Source organism: Vespa crabro, chromosome 23, assembly GCF_910589235.1.
Source record: "Vespa crabro chromosome 23, iyVesCrab1.2, whole genome shotgun sequence".
Classification (NCBI taxonomy): Eukaryota; Metazoa; Arthropoda; class Insecta; order Hymenoptera; family Vespidae; genus Vespa; species Vespa crabro.
Genome location: NC_060977.1, coordinates 3,781,092 through 3,805,984, shown reverse-complemented (window position 1 = coordinate 3,805,984; position 24,893 = coordinate 3,781,092). Strand labels below are relative to the sequence as shown.

At 36.9% G+C, this 24,893-nt stretch overlaps 1 protein-coding gene and 1 long non-coding RNA gene across 6 annotated transcripts in view; both read left to right on the top strand.

The window, feature by feature from the left end:
- The window catches only part of LOC124431969 (Krueppel-like factor 6), a 301,934-nt gene that overhangs the window by 86,933 nt on the left and 190,108 nt on the right, over positions 1-24,893 (top strand). The window lies entirely within an intron of this gene.
- The window catches only part of LOC124431975, a 37,462-nt gene continuing 24,559 nt past the window's right edge, over positions 11,991-24,893 (top strand). For all 3 annotated transcript variants that reach the window (XR_006944158.1, XR_006944157.1, XR_006944156.1), the window contains exons 1-2: positions 11,991-12,832; positions 21,461-21,574. This is a non-coding gene — a long non-coding RNA (uncharacterized LOC124431975). The remainder of the gene's footprint in view (positions 12,833-21,460; positions 21,575-24,893) is intronic.

Here is a 24,893-nt window from a genome sequence, read left to right as displayed (position 1 = left end):
TTTTCTGATTTCTTCCTTGGTTTCGTCGTAAAAGTCCTCACAAGGAAACGGCAATGTTAGTCAGATTTACAGACGGGACCAGAGTATACCAGCACACCCCTCAGGTAAGAGCACCGTAATTCGAAACGTTCTTCTCCTCTTCCTCCTCCTTCTCCTTCTCCTTCTCCTTATTCTCCTACTTCTCCTCACGGCTAAGATACCTACTGCTAGATCGTAAAGTCGCTTAATCGGATGAAGTTCCGTCGTGGGGCTGAGAGAAAGATAGAGATAGAAGAAGGAAGGAAGGAAGGAAGGAAGGAAGGAAAGGAGGGTTAGGTGAGAGGTGAGGGAAACTGTGAGGTGGTTGAGGGGGTGGAGGAGGAGGAGGGAGGAAGGCCGTGAAATGGAAGCGCTCGTAAAATTGTAATTCTCGAAGCGAGGTCCTCCGGTCGAGCGAGAAACCATCCCGTTCGCGTGCTACTAACTCCCAACGCCCTCTCTGTCTTTCTCTTACTTTTTCTTTTTTTCTCTCTCTTCCGTATTCTATCATCTTCATCTTCTTTTATACATTCTCTCTCTCTCTCTCTCTCTCTCTCATCGAGTATTCTTCGAGTAAATACAAGAGCACGGCTGTGCCTATCTTGCTCATATTTCTGCAAATTAGTTCTCCCCTCAGTTTTTTACTCCTTGGAAACACGTTCTCTTTTTTTTTCTTTTCTTTTTTTCTTCCTTTTTCTTTTTTATTTTATTTATTTATTTTGTTTCCTTCTCTCTTCTTTTTTGTCTGAAGTAAACTTAGCCTTCGCCGAGCAATATAAGCGCCGAGCGATTTATATTCTTAACGAAATATCCAACGGCAACGTTTTATTTCGACATGAGATAATGGAAGTGAAACGAGCTGGATGGAGAAGTCTTACTAGAGATAGTTTTTAGAAAGAAAGAAAAAATAAATTGAGAGGAGAGAAGAGAAAGAGAGAGAGAGAGAGAGAGAGAGAGAGAGAGAGAGAGAGGGAGCTTATACGTGTCGCTGTGTGTGTAGGCAGATTGGTAGAGGTATACATGTGAAATATAAAACATGCCTATAATTACTATAACGGTATAGTAATAATATCAAAATATTTCATCTATTGAAGAAAAAATGAGAAACAACAGGGATGTTTTATTACGAGGTAGATTATAGAAAGAGGAAACGATGGATCAAGCAGCTTGTAAACATTTAAAACATTAAAACTTATGATTACTACAAGTATAATAAATTCGATAACAAATTTCATTCGTCGAAGAACGACATATTTTTTGCGAAGTAAAGTTGTGAAGGGGGAGGGAGGGGGTTAAAGGGAGGAGATTAAAAATTTCTTAAGTGATCATATATAATAATCAACAAGCGTAAGAATTTTTTTTACGATCTGAAAAAAGTCGCGATATGGAGTAATTGATTTTGAAACTTGTTTTGGAAACTTGATTTGGAAACTTTTGGATCATATTGTAGATCATAAAAAGAATGAGAATATGGATCGACGAAGTAGTCATATAAAATATAAAAATTTCATTGCCATAGTTTAGTAACTATGGTAATAATTGGAAAAATTTCATTCGTTGAAGAAACGTTTGGGCGATTTAATTTATTTATTACGGGATTAACTTCCTATATTTTTCAGTTATTGTTAAGCGTCTTGTTTCATACCATCGTCGATGTTATTTCTTCATCAGGCGGAGAAATGCCTTTGCTCGTTAAGTCGCAGCAGAGTAAACTAAGTATCGTCCTTTCGTTCGCCCTCGAGAGAAACGCGTATCGATTTCTTTCCGCAAAAGCTCACGTGCGCGAGCGTAATTTAGCTCAAAATTCCATTCCATCTTCTTTTTTACACGCGATACGCCTGCGTTCGACGTTCCACACGGATATCTAATCTTCCTACAACATTTATAATTACGTAAGAACCTAGATAGAGTTTTTTTTTTTGCTTTGCTTTGCTTTATTTTTGTTTTTGTTTTTTTTTTTTCTTTTTTTTTTGTTAAGTATCGCGCGATTAATCGAAAGAATCGAAATAATATTTCTTTCTACGACGATAGAAAAATTTCTAATGTTTCTTTAAAGTCTTCTGCCACACCTCTTTTGGTTACTCTTTGGAAACGTTTAAACGCCTACGAGAGTACGTCGAGTTTCTATCCTCGATAAACAATGTCAGGCGTCGTATACTGTGACGAGGCGCTTTTACATCGGCTTCGTTAAGGAGAGACTTTTTAACAAGGTACCTTCTCGTGGATCCGCCCGGTTCGCCTTTTTGTTATCCTCCTCCTCGTCGTTGTAACTTTCCCTTAGCTCGACTAAACGCGACGGGACGCGACGGGACGCGTACTTTTCTCCGGAGACACCTTGATAACTTTACCCACTCCTCTTCCTCTTCCTCTTTATCTTCCTCTTCCTCTTCCTCTTTCTCGATTCCTCGCCGCAACCTCCTCCTCGTCAGATATTCTTCTCGTAACGCAACGATTAAAACCGTCTAGTATTTTAGTCGAGTTGCGTACGATAAGAGGACGAATAATAATTAACGATATGCTCGCAAGTATTTTCTTAACTTTTTATTTTTTAATACGCTAAAGATGAAGGAAAATTGATTAGAGAGAAAGAGAGAGAGAGAGAGAGGGAGAGAATCTTGAAAAAAAAGGAAAAAAGAAGAAGAAAAAGAAAAGAAAATATTTAATCTTTTAACATTATCGTCTGTCGTTTTATCTATTTATTTATTTATTTATTGATTAATGGATTGATTCATTCATATATGTTCTAATAGAAACATTAAATCGAATGACATCGATTATATCTATTTTCTTTCTATAGATATATAACGTGATAAGAAAACAAGATGGACAAGTATCAATCTTAACGACATCATCTATTTTCTACTATATTCCGTGTATTTGATTACCTACCATCCGGTACTAGTCACGATCGATTAGAAGCGATAGTTTAATAGTTTAATCGCTCTGTTTCGGCAGCTATTAATTACTACGTGGGAAGCAATAAACGACGTAGAATTGCGGTCATCGTTACGATATTCTAGGTGCCCTTAGTTAGCGTTCGATCGTTAACACGTCGTAATTAATGTTCTCATCCCTTTATAATAACGCCTATATCTATTACTGTACCTGTTTGAAAGTCTTTGTATTGTGACGTAAGAAGGGAGGGTAAACGTTCGTCTGGTTGCCCTTTTACTTTCATTCGAGAATCCCTTATACGTACCAATGGGCCACGTGTTCTACTCTTTCAAGGGTTCGCTTTTTTCTTTTTTGCCGGCTGTGTTGTATGTACTTATTTACCTGCTCTACAGTTTGACAGGTGCATCATTGTTAACTATGAATAGAAGAATTGAAAGATAGAAAGAGAGAGAGAGAGAGAGAGAGAAAGAGAGAGAAAGAGAGAAGTAGAAGTCATTGACTGCTCGATGCAGTTACGGTCGATAAAACTTGCGCACTGGTACGGAAAAAAAAGAAACATTATTAGAAAATTTCTGCTAGAATAATTTTTGCATTTACCAGAGCTTGATTTTAATTAGAAAAGAAAAAGGGGGAAGTATTAATATAATCGATCGACACACATATCTCGTTCTAGATCTATCTATTGAAATAATAAAAGAAAATTTATTATCGTAAGAAACGCGACCTTTAGGAAAACATTTTCTAAGGTATCGTATCAGAATGTCGTCAATATTTGTCCGATTTAAATACTCTTCAAATCCGATAGATCACGAACTTTCCTCAAAGACCGCCAATACGGTCCCTTTCGATAATACGATATATATATATTTAAAAAAAAAAAAAAAAGAGAAAAGTTCTTTTCAAAATATTACTTTCCTTTTACGTAAAATAATGTCGCAAGCAAAATTTCGATATATTCTCGAGATATCTTACCGGAAGTCGAATCGCTTTATTATTTTCTTTTCTTTTTTCTTTTTTGCTCCTTTTTATTCTTTTTCTCTTTTAACCGTCCAACAAAATAGACAAATTTTCGTATCGCTTACGATTGAATCGGGCAAATTTGACGTTAAAAATTAAACCCGATACATTGTAGGTTATAACTAACAATAGATGGCGTTAAGGGATCGAGTTGCCGTCGGTGTCCAGTCAATCAGTTGGACGTCGGACGATATGGATCTCTTCGGTGCAATCGTAACGTTAAAGTCCCCTTGTTTCCATGCCCCTGGCAGACTCTCCTCCTTCTCTCTCGGCAAGCTCACCCGAAAGCCGGACAGGCCCTCGCCCCATATTCTCTGTCTAATTTGCCAAGCTAAGCCGTCGAGACCGTCCGGACAGAGAGCTGCACCGACGGTAGCCCAACTTCATTATTCTCCCATTGTATCAGCACCCCCACGGACATAAATCATGGAGGGTCCACCCTCGCTCGACTCACTCTCGCGCTTCCTCCACTTCCACCTTCATGTCCACCTCCACCTCCTCCATTTCCTCTTCCTCCTCCTCCTCCTCCTCCTCCTCCTCCTCCTCCTCCTCCTCCTCTACCTCCTCTTCTACCTCTCGACGGTCAGGGATTTCGTTTGATTTCGGCCCTGAAACGCCGTGAATCCCCGCGGGGACATGGGAATCGAGCGGCTTCCTATGTTCGGCCGCGTTTGGCCTACCACCTCCAACTTCCTCTTCCACATCCTCTACATTCACCTCCACGTCAACCAATCTCCATGTCCATCGACTCTTTCTCCTCCTCCTCTTATTCCTCCTCATGCGATTTCGAACCGTGCGTTCGTTTCGAACTCCGGTGAACAAGTGTCCACCATCGTTCTCTCTTCTCTATTTTTCCTCCCTTCCTCTTTCTCTCTCTTTCTCCCTCTTTCCCTCTCCTATCCCTCCCTATTCTACCCTCCTTTTCACGAAACTTCCGCTTCGAACGCTTCCTTCCGCTCGACGTTTGATGCCACCGACCGACCGATCGACCCACGGAAGGAAACCGCTACTGGATTTCTCTGCGATCCTTTTGACGAATTTCGAAACAAATCGTTTCATCACATTTCATCGTTTAGAAATTGTATGTGTATGTGTATGTATTAAAAGACAAAATATACAATAGAAACGGATAAAAAGGATATGTGCTATTTACCGGAATAGTATTTTGGTTAAAATATACTATTATTAGAATGTGATTAGCAAAGTTTAGAACTGAGAATCTTAGTTTTGAGAATTTGAGAAGACTGATGATTTATTTTTCATTAATGACGATGAGAAATTCAGTACAGTTAATCATGAATAACCGGACATCATAAAGTTCACGAAACAGCAAGGGATATTAAATTAATCAGGAACTACTACTATCATTGACGTGCATTTAATAAAGCTGGGTTATTAATTGGGGGCAAGAACTTTCATACATATAATATGTATCCAAATTTGATGGATGATTATGTATGTCATAACCATTAAATCTAAAACACGTATCCATATATACGTACATATCCGTAGACATATCTGTTCCAGATGAATACTTAAACTAAATATTTGAAAACTATCATATAATTCCATTGTACATATATTTCCGTTCAATTATATCGAAATAATTCAATCGATTAGAAATTCCATTTGGATTACATCCCTTATTTATAAAACATCCTTATCGTTTAAAATCTCCTCCTAATGATCTTTCCAAACGTCGCCTTTACTTTATTATATCTTTAATTGATAATATATGTATCATGTAGGATATATTTTATTAACTTGGACGAAGTTTTTATCGTTAAGAATTATAGAAAAAATATTATCCAATAGAAATGAAAGATATAAACGATTTATCGAACGTAAATGAACGCGAACGAGATAAGCCTAACATTAATATTGACGTTAACGTTAACGTTAATCGCGATAACGATTGAGATCGAGTTTATTAATCGTCCTAGGGTCCTGTACATGCATTAACAGCTGGATGCTTTTGGTAGAAGCGTGAAAACCGATACTGATTTAACGCGCGAGAGGACGCGACGATGTTTGTGTATTCGGCATTGCTAAGGCGTGCCTCAGGGACTTGAAACTTATAGCGAGCGATCAAATTTAACACGAGTAATAACAATGTACCGTTAATGTCAGAGGGAGATTATATTACACACTTAAGCGTAACTTACTCGCTCGTACGCGTAGTAGGTACTCTTCTTCCCCCTCCTATTTCTATTCCTCCTCCTCCTCCTTCACCTCCTCCTGCTTCTTCTTCTTCTTCTCTGTCTCCACCTCTACGTTCACCTCCACTTCTTCTCCTCCCCCTCCTCCTTTTTCTTCTCTATCTCCATCTATGCGTTCACCTCCTCACTTCTCCTCTTCCTCCTCCTTCTCCTCAACCACTTCTGGCGCTTACCACACCTCAGACCAGACCAAACGGCGTTCTCTTGCGAGAATACCCTTCTATGTGTATACACCAAGATCGGTACCTTTATGGGTGTTTACGTATTAATTTTGCGATTCTCTTGGCCCTTCGGAATTCACACAGTATATACCTAGCTAAGTACCTAGTTTGAAGTTTCGCAAATGAGAGCTTCCTTTCCCCAGCACCTCTCTCTCTCTCTCTCTCTCTCTCTCTCTCGCTTCGTCTTATCCTTCCCTCTCCTCTCTACCTACGTACCACCATCTAACTCCTCCCGCTTCCCGCTTTTACAGTAGAGCCTCGACTATCGACTAGACTTTAATGAAATCCTCCATGCTCGATCGACGGAAGATACCTCTCGATTGAAGGTTAAGGAGATATTGACTTGCCCGATAAGATCTTACCGTCCTACCTACTCCTACCCTCTCATACCCATCCTCAACCACCCCATTCCCTGTTCTCTTCCTCTTCTCCTGACGCTTGTAGATAACGTAACAGAAAGTTCTGGTTGGGATCTTCAAACTGTGTCTGATTCCTTAAGGGGGTAGATGAGAGAGAGAGAGAGAGAGAGAAAGAGAAAGGGTAAGGGAGAGAGACGGAGATGGGGGAACCGGGGTGGGGAAGTTACTTGTAACGGACGACTCTCCATCACTGAGATTTCGGTTTCAAGCGTTGATGGTAGATACGAAAGAGAGAGGGTGGATTGATAGAGGACGGACGGGACCGCATTAGGGCGTGGATAGCATCGCGAACTATCTGGGAAAGGTAAAAAAAAAAAAAGGACATTGCGTTACGCCCAGATGGTGTTCCAGAATAGCTGCTTGGTGTATTTTTCTTTTTCTGTAAGAATACCATGATCCAGAGAAAGAGACAGAGAGAGAGAGAGAGAGAGAGAGAGACGATCTGCGAAAGCTTTTAAGTTTCCCTTTTAAAGAGATATTTTGTTTCTCTCGAGAAAAATCAAGAATATTTTTCAGAAATTATATATTTCAAAAAAGACATAAATAGAGAATGAGAAAGTTTCTTAAATAAATGTTTATTGCATTTATCCAATCCTTTAACGCGTAGATCTTAAATTCTTTTATTTCTTAATTTTCTTTTTTTTTCATTTATTTATTTATTTACTTTCTTTTTAATAAACAAAAAAATTGTATAAAAGAAAGATATTATGATACTATTTATTAAGTTAATATGTAAGTAAAATGCGAGAATAATATTGCAATATTATGTTGCTATAGGCTTTATAAAACACAATTTTTGCTCGTAAAAATGAACTACCTTAATCGTTAATACGCTGTAATTCCGCGACCACATTCGCATTTAAGGGTTAATATACTTTTATATATATATATATATATATATATATATATATATATATATATATATCGTGGAAAGTTTTTTATTCATTTATGAGACGAAACGTTGCACTTTAATCGAACTTAATTCGGCCGCTGGTGTAATTAGTAGAACGACGTTATATATCTATTACTTTCGCGTGTTGTTAGAGCTTTTAATTAGACGTGGCACCTTCGCGCATCGATAAATTAGAAATTAATCGAGCTATATTCTCGCGACCTCTTTCTCTCTCTCTCAGTCTCTCTTCCCCAACTCCGCTCTCTTCCTTTCTTTTTCTTCCTTTTTACACCATTAAAAAATTGATACACCTTCGTAACGAAGTGAAAATCTAATGAAACGTCCGGATGATTTTTCGTTAAAACGAAAGATTGCCCTGTTCGTTCGTTTGTTCCTACGTTCGTACGTTCGTACATTCGTTCGTTCGTACGTTCGTACGTTTAAACTAGCTCCGAAATTAATGCGATTTTCCTGAACACTTTCAGACGAAGTGGGTGGAACTCGCGTATCGTTTCTCGTGACCGTGTAGTTACATACAAAGTAGAAAAGGCGTTCGGAAAACTCGCATCGCGAAGATAGACGATACGCTCGAACGGCTATCGCGAAACGATTTATCGGAAAAGCGATGGATCACCGGAACCGATAGAGGAATCGCATGGAACTTGTTACAAACCGTCGAACCAAGTAGTACATACCCTATATACATATGTACAGGTAAGTTCGAAGGGCCCGTTGTAAACTGCCAAACTCTCTTTCTCTCTCTCTCTTTCGCGCGCGATCGCGATCGCTTTTTCCTTTCTCTCAAAAGCAGCAAAAGCGTTTTCATTAAATCCGAAAGTAAATTACCTCCCGTTGTACATAAGTTTTATAGGTATACTGGAAAGAAAATAAAAAGAGTGGGGGGAAGCGAGTGAGAGGGAGGGAAAAGAAGTAATGCCGATTAGCAAGATGGAAAATGAAAATCCTTTTTCTGGTATATATGTACTTATCGTTTTTCCTTTATTTAATATAAAATAATTGAATCTACGAGGACGAATGAAATATATGAGAAGAAAATTCTGTGTGTGTGTGTGTGGTTATAGAACTAGGAATAGTATAAGCGTGTTTCTAAAGTACAGTAAACATACATGATCTATGTACCAATGAAAAACAAAAGGGTTCAAAGGAATTATTACAATATTTATTCACGTAATCGCTCCGCTAACACCAATAACAGATCTCTTCGGGTTTGATATTTGTTGCTGGATAATCCATAGATTTTCTTCGTGCTGGATAATACGCTTTATTCCTTTTACTACTATTTCTACGATTTAAAGATTCTTTAAATAATTTAACAGTCAGTAATGTACCGTAACTTACGTACATACAAATATACATACATACATACATATGTAAATATGTACATACACGTATAACACATATGTGTTTCTACTATTGGTCAAGGGAAAAAACATCGTTCGAAGTTTACAGTACGCGTTGTCCAACCAGAAGCAGAAGGAGACTCTTTTCTCATTCTCTCGTTCGCCGGTGCTTTTTATCGGAGCATTCGTTCGCAAAGGTGCAGGAGCGGTTGCAGCAGTAGCAGTAGTAGCAGTAGTAGCAGCAGCAACAACAGTAGCAGTAGTAGCAGCAGCCCTTTCTGCCAGGAAACGTCGTGTCTACAAAGTTTCCCTCTCGAAGCCTCCACCGGTTTCTCTTCCTTTCTCTCTCTTTCTCTTTCTCTGTTTCTCTCTCTCTCTCTCTCTCTCTCTCTTTCTATCTCTTTCCCCGTAGAGTACGTTGCTTCTCCTCACGCAGCCTTGGTCCTTTTCCTATCTCGGAGCTTTTGGCTCTCCCAAGCGTTTCCATGGATACGGCGCGAAGAGGTAGGAAAGGGTGAGAGCGGGACAGAGCGAGGAAGCGAGGAGTTACACGAAGAGAGGAGAGGCTGGTGTATAAGGGGTTGATAGAAGGTGGTAGTAGTGATGGTGGTGGTGGATGGTTGGTACTAGTAGTGGTGGTGCTGGGGTGAGCTCGGGAGAATCGGGGAATGAAAGAGCGAGAGAGAAAGAGAGAGAAACCGAAAGAGACACGAGGAAGCGAGCTAGCAAGGATATCCGAGCGGTGTGTACAAAGTTCGTCCTCTTCGGTGCTGTAGAAAGGAGAGTTCTCAGTTTAAATTCTATTGCGCGGACAATACGATCACGATAATGCTCGTTCGGCTTTGATTCATTGCTCGGTAAGTAGAATGGAATTGTTCGAAAGAGAGAAGATGTTCCCATCGATCGAGTTTTATACATTGAAACGGGGTCCATTCGTTTCTTCCTTGATATTTACATAGAATTTCATTTATACCATCATGACCACCATTATGACATACCGCCCACCGTCCTGTCCCTTCCGTGGATGTGATGTTACTTCGTGGTCGAATAAAAAAAAAAAAAAGAAAGAAGGAACAAAATAATAAAAAAAATGAGATAGAGAGAAAGAAAGAAATTAAAATTGTTATTAGAGGATTTCGAGAAATTTTAATCGATGGATTAAAACGACGCTTTTCGATTAACAAAAGCAAAAAAGTTGCGTTGAACGAGCATTAGTTTTTCGATCGATCGTCGAAAGAAAAAAAAAAAAGAAAAAGAAAAAGCAAGGAAGAAAAAAAGAGTAGAAGGAGAGAGAAAAAGAAGAAAAGAAGAAGAAAAAAAAAGATATCCTTTCACCATGGCAAGTATCGTTTTACTCGAGCGTGCGTATACGAGCCAATGACCTTTCCCGCAGTATCGTCGACCTATTTTCGTATCCCTTTTCAGTGATCCGAACGAAGAGAACAGAAATGAGAAAGCAAGAGAAAGGAAAAAAAAAGAAAGAGAGAGAGAGGGGGGGTTTGAAACGTTGGCCTTCGCGGCAAAGCGTAACGAAAGAAGTCAATCGGGAGAGTGCTTTTTCTCCGAGAGAGGGAGAGACGGACGGAGGGAGGGACGGAGGGAGAGAGAGAGAGAGAGAGAGAGAGAGAGAGAGAGAGAGAGAGAGAGAGAGAGAGAGAAAATCACGGTGTGTCGGATGGCGCGTGCTACGTTCCCGTGGGCGAAAGGGAGAGTAGGCCAGGAAGGTCGAAAGGAGGAACGAGGGTGGTTGGGAGATAGGGAGGGAGAGATAGAAACGAAAAGAGGTAGTAAGAGAGACAGATAGAGAGTACGGCTCTAGGCCAGTGAATGGATGGACTTTGGAAGTATTTCCTAATGACTGGGCAAGCAACAGAGAGAGAGAGAGAGAGAGAGAGAGAGAGAGAGAGAGACAAACAGACAGACAGAGAAAGAGAGAGATAGCAGTACGAGTTGGCAGTGTGGGGTTAGTATTCTAAGGGTTACGATGGAGGAGTAAGAGGGATGAAAACGTCGGTCGATATGCCGACGTACTAATGACCCGTACGAAGTCGAGCCAACACAGACTGCTCCACTGGCTAGACACGACGGCACCATTTTCTCTCTCTTTCTCTCTCTTTCTCTGTCTCACTTTACCTTTGTCTCTCTCTCCCTCTCTCTCTCGCTTATACTCACCCGCTATCGCGGTTTTCGCTCAATTATAAATTGAATTACTTGCCGGGCCGGTCAAAATGGCCACGGTTATGCGCCATAAAAGGGAAAGAGGAGGGATGAAACCGACCGGCCGAACGACAGGCCACAGTGGTCGATGTGTGTTGAAAGTGCATGGGATGACGGCGAAGTGAAAGAGGAGGGTAGTAGAGGAGGAAGGGAGGGAGGGAGGAAGCTTTGGGAGGTTGGTTGGAAGAGAGCAGAAATCACCAATATAAAGGGCGGTCCTTCACCCCTCTTTATATACACTAACCGCATACCGGTCGGAGACTTTGGTAATACGATACTTTACCCTAATTTTTTGCTGTCTCTCTCTCTCTTCTGTATTTTTCTTATACACATGTAATTTAAAAGTGACTTAACGAAATATCTCGAATTTTAAAAACTATGTTTCACGGTGTTTCATATGGTTTGTTTTTTTATGATACCGATCTATCGAAAAATGTTGAAACGATCTTTTATTAAAAAGTTCTTTTGGGATCGGAGGGAGAACGCTACTATAAATATAGAACGAGTCGTCTGGCTCGTTTGATGGATACTTTTTTTTTTATTTTCCTTTTTCTTTTTATGATAATCTACACCTATATATATATATTTATATATATATATATATATATATATATATATATATATATATATATATATATATATATATATATATATGAACAGGCTCAGTATCCGATCGGACATGTTATATCTCTTCTTCTGTATAACAACTCTCTCAGGCACTATTATTACTAGATCTGGTTACTACCATTAATTAAATTTCACTTATTTAAACTGTTAAAATGAACTACACATATTTTCATATTTATTATCTTACCTCATAGTCATCATTTCTTATGACAACTATAATAACATCGATCGTTGTCGATTAAATCATTAAGCCGTGACTATCAATAACGATTATTAATCAACATAGTCGTTTAAGTAACCTATCTATCGATCGTGAATCCAAGATAGTTTAAGACATCGTACCTCGTAATTTCTCTCGTTCTAACCGTTGTCGTCATCGTCATCGTTGTCGTCCTCGTTCTCGTCGTCGTCGTTGTCGTCGTCTCCTCTTAGTTCGACGTCATCCCCCATCGGATAGGAAGCGCGGGGGTGCATTAGTAATTAGCGATGAATCGGTGCTCAGCCTACGGCGATGCTCGTTAACCGCTTTACGACGTACTTATCGGACCAGTCGTATACGTTGAAGGCGGTCAATATCCTTAGCTATTTACTAACCGCTGTTGCCGTTAAGGCGATTAGCTTCGGGCTCTTGGTCGCTTCTCTTACTATCTCTCTCTCTCTCTCTCTCTTTCTCTTCTCTCTGTCACTCTCTCTCTCTCTCTCTCTGTATCTCTTAGTTACTCCCTATCTCTATCTCTATCTCTACTTCAATCTCTGTCTCTCTCATTTAAACACGCACACGCCGTGTCTGTTTATTCGGTATTCAATGATACGTACGACAAGGACGAAAAGACATAAATAAATACTTAGATATCTACATATATACGTCGTCATTAACCACAGTCGCGTTAGTTGTTAAACATCTTCTGAACGGGACGTTTCAACTTCCTAAACATCGATGGCACACGTATGTAATCAAGCACGTTTTAAAACTCTTCAAAACTTTTTTCTAAATTATCATGTATCGAGTAATCACATTGAATTATATTAGGATTCAATTTGGTGCATATTTAGTAACGTCGATCTCGAAATATAGAAATGTAATCGTACGTAGTTTGTAATCTAATCCATATAACATATTTGCGTTACAGAAGAAAACGATCGAATGTCCATGTCACGTAGTTTTAAAAAGTATCAGAAATCGTTACTCTCATATTCCTAGTTATGCTATTATATTTTCGTTTGGTATATTATTTTTTCTTCTTCTTTTTTCTCTTTTTCTCTCCCCCCCTTTCTCTCTCTCTCTATCTGTCTCTCTCTTGCTCGTATTTTTCCTCCCTTTTCTGTTTCTTTCTCTCGTTGTGATACGTGAGGGCGATGAGCCGTCTCTTTCTAACTCAAGGAAATGGGCACGACGACGTAGACGAGACTCGTATTTGCGTTACGTCAACGGAAGCATGGAAAGTAACGCCATTTCGTAATTTCCGGTAAAAGGAGGAAAGCCGACCTTCCAACGTCAGCTTGAATATGCTTTCTATCTGCCTCTTTTTCTTTTTTTTTTCCTCTTTTTTCGTTTCTTCTTTTTTTTTTCTTCTTCTCTCTTTCTCTCTTTTCTTTCTCTGCCCATTAACTTTGTCGTCTCGCACTCTTTGCCCTTTGCCTCTCGACCCTTACCCACAGTTCCATCTTAAAACTTACTTCGATCTTTTAAAAATATTAATAAGACGTTCGAGGGAATAAATGAAGCGCTATGTGTATTTGACGAAATGGATTTATTAATTCATCGTTGACGCGTTAATTTATTGTTTTGCTTCTTGTTTTTTGTTTTCTTTTTTTTTTTTTATATATATATTAACACTAAGAATTTATCAGAGCCAACAAAATGATGCGGGGGAGACTTTTGTTAAATGTTTCTCTTTATTTCTTTATTATTGTAAAATGAAATAAAATGTAATAAAAATTTAAAATATTAAATGGATATTAATAATAGATTTGTAATTTTTACGTTAATAAAATTTTATTAATTATGAAAAAAAAAGCAATTTCGTTCGATGTTTTATATTTTCATTATTTATTCATTATCACGAAACTTATTAAAAATTGAAAGAAAATTTTTATTGAATAGATATTTGAGAAAAATTGTTCTCATTTAACAGACCCTAGTTTGTTAGTTTCTTTATGCGTTAATGACATAAATTTTCATTCGAAGAAACGTGAAAGGAAGAAAACCAATAGGAGCACTGTTGTTTAATCATGCCTCTCATTCGTAGACGAGTCTATACGAGCGTGTAGGTGTGTGAAAGAAACATTGGAATGCATTGAGATACCGTGCGCATCGCAGCTTATAAATTAATCAAGTACCATCGAGGTGATTAAATGCTTGAGTATTTTTAATTACGTAAACTCAATGGGAAAAGTGATACTTTTAATCAGAGAAATCTGTGTTCTTCTTATTTTAATGATTCTTTTTCTTTCTCTTTTCTTTCTTTCTTTCCTTCTTTCATCATTCTGGCGTTACCTCGTTTAGAAAATATATTCATATAGTAACGTAGCAATATAAATTATTTCTTTGGTTTCATCGTTTTTTTTTATCAAAACTTTTCTCCAACATTTTCTTTTTTTTTTCTTTTCTTCTTTTTCCTTTTTTTTCCCTATTTATATATACTCGTTCGAAAGGAAAGAAGACATAAGAAAAAGAGAAAAAGAAAGAAACAAAAAGAATCGAAGAAATCTAACGTCTACCTGGTAGACATTATGAAATTACGTTTTTCCCTTCATACAGTAAATGGAAACGCAAATCCTTGATACGTCGTCGAGAAGGAATACAACGAGTACATACGCACGCACATATACATAGAGGTATATATATATATATATATATATATATATATATATATATATATATACACTTTTTGAAAAGAGACAGACGTTCAGACAGGTGGGTGAGGAGGAACAAAGTTGGAGAAAAGTAGAAGTAACGTGCGTGGGAGTAGAGACGACGCGACTCCCAAGCTGCTATGCATCTACATACATATCTCCCATTGCCCAGGTTCCTTGTGTCGTTGCATTACGTAAACTTGTATAAAAGAGACAAGTTATACGACTCCTCTCTCTCTCTCTCTCTCTTTCTTTTTTTCTTTTTCTATCACTCTCTCTGTTTCAGTCTTCCTCTCTCTCTCTTTCTCTCTTTTTTCTCATTCTCTCTCTTTCTCTCTCTCTCTCTCTCTCTCTCTCTCTCTCTCTCTCTCTCTCTCTCTATCTATCTATCTATCTATCTGTCTTTCTTTCTCTGTTTACCTCTCTTCTCCTCTTGTTTTTGATGTTTTTATTATTACGAATGGCGTGATACAGTGTCACGTGATAGCAAAGAAAAAAGATAGATGTCTGTTAATATATTTTCAAACATATACATATGTCATCTCGAAAGAATGTACTTCCTTCGTCGATAGGCTAATTATACGCATTCGTGTAATCGCTTTTCTTCGTCATCGTCTGCCCACACTCGTCTCTGGTTATTTCTCTCTTTGATAATAAATAATTTTATTCGTCCATTTGGTTAGACTAGAAAGTTGGGCACTTTTCTTTGCTTTTCCAGGACGTTCCAGTTTACGTACGTACGTATATACACACATAGACATAGAGAGAGAGAGAGAGAGAGAGAGACGTACACACACGTATATATACATAGATAGATACATAAATATTTCGTTTCACGTGCGTATCTTTTCTTTTTTTTTTTTTTTTGTTGTTTTTTCTATGCATTACATCTTCCATTTTCATCGTCTCATCTAGAAAAATTCTTCTTCTCACTTCTTTACGTTTTAAATTTATGATTTTATTCGCATATACTTTCTGACAATTGAACTATCAACGAGCAACGAGAAGGTACTTCATAAATTACATTATTACATAAATATATACATATATATATATATATATATATATATATATATATATATATATATATATGTATAATACGATTCATTCTATTATCGCAGTGTATGTCATTTATTTGCAATAGAACGTTTGATCTTGCGTAATTAATGCGCGAATGCGTTATTACGATAATACACGTAATTAGGGTAACAACGTTATTGCGAAGATATCGGAGCGTGTGAAAAAGGATCAAGTTTAATCGTTTATATATACATGCGTAGTTGCTTTGTTCGCGCGGATAGAATTATTAGGAATGAAAATGATATAGAATGATTTTCAGTCCGATCCCTTTTAATAGATTCATATGATTGATGTATCTATTATACGTTAATACAATCTTAATGATATCATCATGATTATTATAACCTTCGTTTTTTTCTCAATCGCTACGTTTTAATTTAAAATGAGGAGGAGAAAAAAAAAGGAAGAAAATAGAAAGGAAGAGGAAAAAGAGAGAAGACCGATATATAATTACGGTTAATTGAAAAGAAGAGGAAGAACTAAAAGAAAAAAAAAAAAAAAAAAAAAAAAAAAAGAAAAAAAAAGAAAAGGAAAAATATGGATTTTATCTTCATTGAAGTGCAACAAGACGAATTGCAATGATGGTGGCCGTCGACGAAAACAAAAACCAAGATTATCGGACTAACTCGATGCGAGAGAACGTTGTTCCATCCTTGTTCATTACGATCGACCACATTTGTACATATATACGTATGTATATATGCGAGGGAATACATGATAAATTGAATTTTATACAAATACATGTACATATGTATAATGCGTTGTACTATTCCTCCTTCGTTGTAAAATTATCTTATCAGAAGTATTGGATTCTATTTCCGGAAAGTTTATGTCGATTATCTGTTATCTTCAATTAAAATAAATTAATTAAAAGAAATTAAAATAAATTATTAAATTATCAATGAAAAATGTAAAAAAAAAAAAAGAAAAAAAAAAGAAAAAGAAAAAAAACCATAGACTTATTTGAATTTTTAATATACATATGTATGTACAGAACTAATAGGACCTTTAATATTATTGTTATACGTTATATTCGACGTGTTTTTATAAATAATATATATAAAAAAAGAGGTTACAAAAATAAAATGATACTTTTCGGACATATTATTGTTATTATTATTATTAAATAGACTCGAAGTATAATATTTAACAAAAAATTGAATACCAGTGCAGGAATCATTGTTTTTTAATTCCGTAATTAAAGAAAGAAAGAGATTAATTCCGTGATTAATGAAACAAACAAAGAAAAAAGGAAAATCATCTATCTACCCTACTTTATTATTATTTGTTTCTCTCTCTTTTGCTCTCTTCGATATAACATTATATCATCATAACTTCATTATTTCAATAAATTTAACTCATTTCTGTTATAAATATATATCCTGGACGATTTCCTTTTGAGGATTAGTTACGCTAACGTGCAATCGTATAAAGGTGATGGGACCTTTGTTGCATGGATTTCAGATACGGGTAGTGGGGATTAATAAATATTACATGGTAATGCTTGGTACTACCCTTTATCCACGCTCGTCCATCAAGCCGTTTACGACTTCTAAACGCCGTTAGTACTCGCGATCGTGTTTCGAGTCGTAAAAGTCGCTACGGCAACGCGTCTCGTTCCCGCTTCCAATCTCTTTCTCTCTCTCTCTCTCTCTCTCTCTCTCCTTTTCCACACACATACACACTTTAATCGGAGAATGGAATTCCTTCCTGCTGCTCTCGAGCCGTGGAAATCTCAAACGGGTTCGTGCCTCGCTTAGAAGTATACTTAACGTACGTTTAACGTTTGATAAATATTTTAGTTTCGGAAAAGCGACAAAATGGAGAGTAACAGTACAGATAATGGAATCTGAATATCTTTCTTTCGATATATACCATACATATATATATATATATATATATATATATATATATATATATGCACGCACGCATGCACGCACACGTACGCATACCACTCATTCTACAAGCATGATCTTTATTTAACAAAAGATTAAAAAAACAGAATATATACATAATTCATATAAAATATTATTATGTTATATACTATAATATTACTATATTACTATATTAATAAGTAAAGAAAAAAAGAAAACAAAAAATGTCGAAATGATTCATTGTTTGATGAATATTACGAAATACAGGAAGGCATCGTTGTCTTCCGGTAAACATGAAGTAAGAAAATGAAGAAGAAGAAGATGAAGAAGAAGAAGAAGAAGGAAGGAACAACGAAAAAACTCTGATATCGATTTCTTTAAGCTAAATACGAGAGTCTACGTTACAAGAGTTACGCGAGTGTATTATGCGTACGTGCATTTAAAAAGTTTCGTGTATTAGTATATATGTTTTCGTTATTATCATCATCATCATCATCGTCATAATCGTCGTCATCCTTGTCGTCGTCGTCGTCTTGTCATCACTTTTTGCATTTTAATATTTTACTAGTCAGAAAATTGTATATACATACATGCATAAAAAAAAAGAAAAGAGAGAGAGAGGGAATACGTATGATTTTTACATGCACCTACAATGATAGAAAACGTATATGCGTAACTATATATGTATATATATATATATATATATATATATATCTACGCATATGTATGTATGTATTTACTTATACATGCTAAGATGATCTCAAGCGGATTTAAAAACAGCAAATGTAAAGTGGCAGTAGGAAAACAAACTTCGTGCTAGATAATAAACTCGCGAAACGATCAAGAAAACTAGGTTACGGAACGAGGAATTTAAGTGGGAAATATGCTTCCGCTCTTATATCGCATAAATTCGCATTAATAAGTAATTATTCAATCGGTATTTAAATCGTAGGAATGCAATTTCCTATTCTTCTTCTTCTTCTTTTTCTTCTTTCCTCTGTTTTTTTTTTTATTTTTCTCTTCTTTTCATTTTTTTTCCTTTCGTCATCGACAATTCGATTTTTATTAACAGAGAATTTTAATTCCATAAATCCTTCATTCCCCTCCTACTATCAGGAGATTTAATGAATTTGCAGGTTTTATGCAAATGAATACACGTTATTCAAACGTCATTCGAACTTTAACTTGCGTTGCGAAGGTGTTAAGTATTTATACATGTATTGTAAGTAGATAAATATATTCGGAAAAGGAGGATATAAAAAATAAAAAAAAAAAAAAAAGAGCTAGAAAAGATTCACGTATCTCGTGAAAGAGAAGGAAATGCGATACTTTACGAAAAGTGGACGCTGGAATACGACGACGACGATGAGGAGGAGAAGGAGGAAGAGAAGGAAAAAGAAGAGAAGAAGGTGGTTGGTTGGCGTTGAGTAAAAAGGTCGCTACATCTCTCTCTATCTCTCTTTCTCTCTCTTTCTCTTTTTTTATCTCTCTTTCCTCGCTGCCCTCCGAATGGCTTTGTGTAATTTTCTTCGTCCATTGGTATTCTTCTTCGACGTTTCTAGAAGGGAACAGAAACGATCATCGAGTTTCTTCTTCCATTCCAATACCACCATGGACGATATAGAACGACATAGGACGAACGATGGAAAATACGGGAATTCGGATAAAAGGATCGTTAAATTCGACATTTTTTTCTTTTCTCTCTCTCTCTCCCTCTCTCTCTCTCTCTCTCTCTCTCACCGAAGCTAACAAAAAAAAAAAAAAAAGAAAATACCATCGTATCCACGCGCGATACCGCGTGTGTTTGTGCATTTGGTTAGCAACGTTTTACGAACAGAATTTTTTAAACGACATTTTCACGTCACCAATCTGCCCCCACCCTTTTCCCATCTCTCCGCTCCCCTTCCACTACCTTCGAGTCGTGTGAATGAAAAGAACATTTTTTTTTTTTACAGCTCTCGGCCATTACGTTCATAGAAAATTTCTAATGTTAAAAATCGAATCGTCGCTATTTCGTTTACCGAAAAATTTCACTCGTATTAACGCTCTCAACTAACGTGTATACGTTTTACAAAACGTACAAATTCATGACTCACGTGTGCACAAATTGTCATTGTAAATAACGGCAAGGCACATTTATGAGTCGCGTAAATCACCGTGTAGGCCAATTATAGGATTAATATTTATAGCGATACACCCATACACACACACATACATATATAGACTTGCACACAGATTCCATTTTACGGTTATACGCGTGGGAGACATTTTTGGATCAACGCTGAAAAATTGCTAGAATTTCGACAAGGGGTATTACGGAAAGATTGCTGTAGTTTCGTTCGGTTGGCACGTATAATTTTTATTATAGAATCCATGTTGATCGTTACATTCCTAAACGTTTCTTCGTACAATTATTTTTATTAATAATAATAATAATAATAATAATAATAATAATAATAACAACAATAATAATAATAATAATAATATATAAATATATTTTGATAAAGTGTTAGCAAAACTTTAGAGAAGGAGAGTAGAATGTTGGGAGATATATATATATATATATATATATAAAGAAAAAGAAAACAAAAAAAAAAAGAAAATAAAATAAAAGTACGAAAACGAAAAAGAAGAGCAAGGAAAAATAGAGAGAAAACTTTATTAGCTTCTCCCAAGAATCTTATTATTCAAAGGAGATCTTCTAGAAATTATGGTGTACCATCTTGGCCGACCTTACCAACCGACCTCCATATTTTCGCAACGACCAATGGAGCCGAGCGAAAAGGAAAGAGGAAAAATCAAAGGAACACTCGCAATACCCACTGACCTAGGAAAACACACGGGCACACTAGGACGTTCTTAGAATCGGTTCTCTCTGACTTTCTTACGTAATGCCACGTTGGTCGTTAGGAACATTCATTTAGAGGTATCAAAGAGAAATAGAGAGAGAGAGAAAGAGAGAGAGAGAGAAACGAAGCAAAAATTCGTTTACAAGACCGATTATATATGGCTTGGTATTTAAGATTTTCATTTCATTTCATTTCTTTCTGTTTCTTTCTCTCTCTCTCTCTCTCATTTTTATCCTTTTCCTTCTATAACATCGAAGACTTAAGTTTTTGATTATGTTATTAATAGCAAAGGAAAAAAAAGAGAAAAATAAGAAAGAAAAAAAAATTTTTCTTGGAAATTCTCATTAGAGATATTAATCGTTAACTATCCATCTATGTATCAGTTTTATCATCTGAACGATTAGGACAACGAAAGGTATCGTCTTCGAACAAATGAACAAGGTCAATAACCCCTTTCCTACTCCTCCTATTCCTCCTATTCCTCCTCCTCCTCCTCCGTTCCACCATCCCCCTATCTATCCCCCCTTCCTCGTGCAATTTCAGTGACAATGGATAAGTAGGTTGTAAATGAATAGCTCCGCTTCTACTCGGAGAAGCAGGAAACTGTTACTTAGGTCGTAGGAGCTATTAAGTTCGGTTCATTCGGCAAAGTCAGGATTTCTTCGTCGATGAAGCCGTCAGTGAGAACATCGTTTGAAAAAGAGAGAAAAAGAGAAAAAAAGAGAGAAGAGAGAGAGAGAGGGAGAGAATGGTTTTTCTTTTTTCGATATCGAATGGCACGTTAACTCTGATTCACCCTCTCTCTCTCTCTCTCTCTCTCTCTTTCTTCGTTCTCTCTTTAGAACATTTAATCTTCGATACGATCATATCGGCCATTACGATCCTTTAACGAAAATCTTTTTCTCTCTGTTACAGGTAAGTCTCAAGGCAATTTTTCTTACGAACGAACGAACACGTACGAACATTACTTCCATCCTGGATGTGGATTAAAATGCGAAGGAGAAGCCGATCTCGTCTTTCGTATCGAAGGTATCGTCTCGAAAATACGGAGCCATTTCAACCTACCAACCCCTTCTCCCACCATCCCAAATCTCACCCCTCAAATGTACGAGAGAGAGAGAGAGAGAGAGAGAAAGAGAAAGGTAATGTAGGCGAGGCAAATTTCCCGTCCAATTTCGCATCCACACAGCTGCCGGTGAAGTCTTAAATCAATTGCTGTCGAGGCGGAGGGGGTAGAGATGGGAAAAGAGGAGTAGGGTAGGTAGGACGACGATGGAACTGTAAGAGAGAGATAGAGAAAGAGAGATAGAGAAAGAGAGAGAGAGAGAGAGAGAGAGAGAGAGAGAGAGAGAGAGAGATAGAGGAGTTGAGAAGAGAAGAGAAGAGAGTCGGTCTAAGGTTGCACTCAACTCCATAATTAGTTGGGAACCCGAAGCCGACGAAGCTCTCGGATTTAATATCTTAACGCCCTCCTTAACGCGCCTCGAAATTTCGCCTCGTACTCCTATTGGCAAGTAAGGTTAGCGCGAGATTCTCTCTTTCTCTCTCTCTCTCTCTCTCTCTCTCTCTCTCTCTCTCTCTCTATCTTTCTCTGTGTCTTTCTGTCTTTCATTCTCTCTTTCGAGTGCTTTGTGAAAACTTGCTGTTCTCCTTCCATTTCTCTTTCCCCTTTCTCCTTTCATTTCTTCCTTCCTTCTCGTTTACATCTTTCTCTTCCATCTTAAACTTCCATACTTCCACTTTGAAACTGACGCATTTTCGGATACACCCGGTAGTTTTCGATTCGGCATAACTTTACGGCATAAAGTACCTAAACGGATAGATAAGTATTCATCCGGCCACTGTGTTGTACACCGTCTGTCGTTTCGTTCAAGTTTCATTCAATATCAAAATGTAATACATATATGTGTATACGTACTTATTTCTCTTCTCCGCTTTCGTTCTTATTTTCTCTTTTTTTCTCTATCTGTCTATCTGTCTATCCATCTATCTCTCTATCTCTCCCTCTCTCTCTCGACCGCTTTTTTTCCTCCGTTGCTATTTGATTAGATAGAAAGAGATAAAGGGAGAAAGTAAAGAAGGTTATATGTATATATATATATATATATACTGGTATTTTTTTTCGAATGATCTTCGTACGCGTCGAAGAAACTTTCATTTGGTCGTAACAAAATATAATTTATATATGTATACGTATGTAAGTGAAACGTGCGTTGAGAATCACGTAAAAAATGGAAAGAAAAAAAAAGAAAAGAAAGAACGAGATTCTCCTTTTACCTTGGCCAATCGCGCGACCGGTTATTTTCTCGATTCGTGACATTACGTCGTTCGAAATAATAATATAGCGTCGTCCTTTTCTTTTATTTATTTATTTATTTTTCTACTTTCTCGATCTCCATCGAGTTTTATATGCAGTAACATCGTTTACCCTATATCGCAAGATCGACTCGATCTAATTATTTAAGTTATGTTTGCTCGTTTCGTAGAAGGTCGTAGCGAGGGAAAAGGTCAATCAGTCATCGTTCTTGCAACGGCAACGTACGACCTGGATTTCATTTTTCCAAATCGACGCTCGAGTAGGTTGGACGTTTATTGTTTCAAACGTTTCTTACCTAGGCTCAAGAAGTTTTGTAAATAATTGAAAAGATCTCTTCCTCCCTCTCTCTTTCTCTCTCTATCTTCTCTCTTTTTTTCTTTTTCTGGCTGGAAAGTGGTTTGAAAAAGGTCAACGGTTCGTAAAGATAGAGAGAAAAAGAGAGAGAAAGAGAAACGTGTCGTATAAATAAGAAAATTCTACTGAAACGTTAACGAAAGGCACTTCTTCCGCTTTGCTCTCTCGTTTAACCATCCAGAGAGGACACGAGACGATTCATTTATTTGCTCTCGCTTTATTTTTCCGTTCTCTTTCTCTTTCTATCTTTTGATGTCTCGAGAAAAATTTGCCGTATGAAAGAAAGAAAGAAAGAAAAAGGAAGAAAGAAAGAAAACGTGTGAGATAGAGGGGAAGAGTGGAGAATGTTGGGGCATCGGTGTGCGAAGCAAGGTTCCACCCTCTCTTTCTCTCTCTCTCTACCTCTTACGTCCCCCTATTTCGAGGGAAAACCAAACATTTTTTCAACAGAGGCCACTGGACGAAAGACATCTGCAAAAGCAGATGTTAGACACTTTGACTTTGGCCAAACGATAGATCGAATCGTCCTTTCCAACACGCTAACAGATGGCACGTGTGCTCTTTTGTTATCTCTCTTTTTCTCTCACACTCTATCTTTTCTCTCTCTCTTTTTTTTTTTCTTTCTTTTTCTTTCCGTATAATTTTCTGAACGACCCTAATCGTCCAAACAGGAAGGACCTACGTCAACGTTTGCGCCCTCGTTACGATCAAATTTATTTCTCTCTGATGCCTCGAAAATTGTCCGAATGTCAATTTTTCGTTCCGAACGAATTTTATCGTAATTTTCTCGAAACGACTGTATGTGTATGTGTCAGTAGAAAATTTAGTATATTATAATAAAAATTATTTAATACTTTTTAAAGAGACTCGCACGTAAAAAATATTTTTACAAATGTTTTTACTACGAAATAATATTTTTTATTATGTTTTCTTTTTTTTTTTTTTTTTTTTTTAATTTATTTCTTTTCTATTCGCGCGTATGCCTGTGTTTGATAATATCATTTTACATGGATAGATAATTATACGAGAGGAATTAATCAAATAAGCAATTTATTGTTCTTTTTATAAGGTTATCACTTTACGTAAAAACCATACTTTTTTTTTTTTTTATTTTTTACTTTCTTTCCTTTTTTTGTTTGTTTGTTTATTTGTAAAAAACGAAACAGTAAAAAGATAACGATTTTACGATCGTTATGTACAACTCAGTATTATAGTATTTTTTTTTTATTTCATTTCTTTTTTTTTTATATACATATATATATATATATATATATATATATATATATATATATATATATATATATATATATAAAATCAAATGATATTATTTTTCGTTCTTTACAAAGTTTGTTCATCCGATTAGACCGTATTTGTGTGTATCGAGCGACCGTTTCGTTTTGTTAATTTCGTGCGAGAACGCGAGAGATGGAAATTAGTTGTCCTTCGGCGTCACTCATACGTGACGCCGGTTTTTCCATAAAAATCGAGCTGTCGAGCGTACGTGACGCACGAAAGCAACCGCGTTAATATTTACCCGCAGAATCCCGTTATGTTTTAGACGTAATCTCACCAGTTTTTGTCACATTCGCGGGATATTTTGTCGCATTGCGAGTTCGTTTTCATCGTTATCGGTCACTTTCGAAACATAATGCAATGGAAATATCGAGAGTTACATAC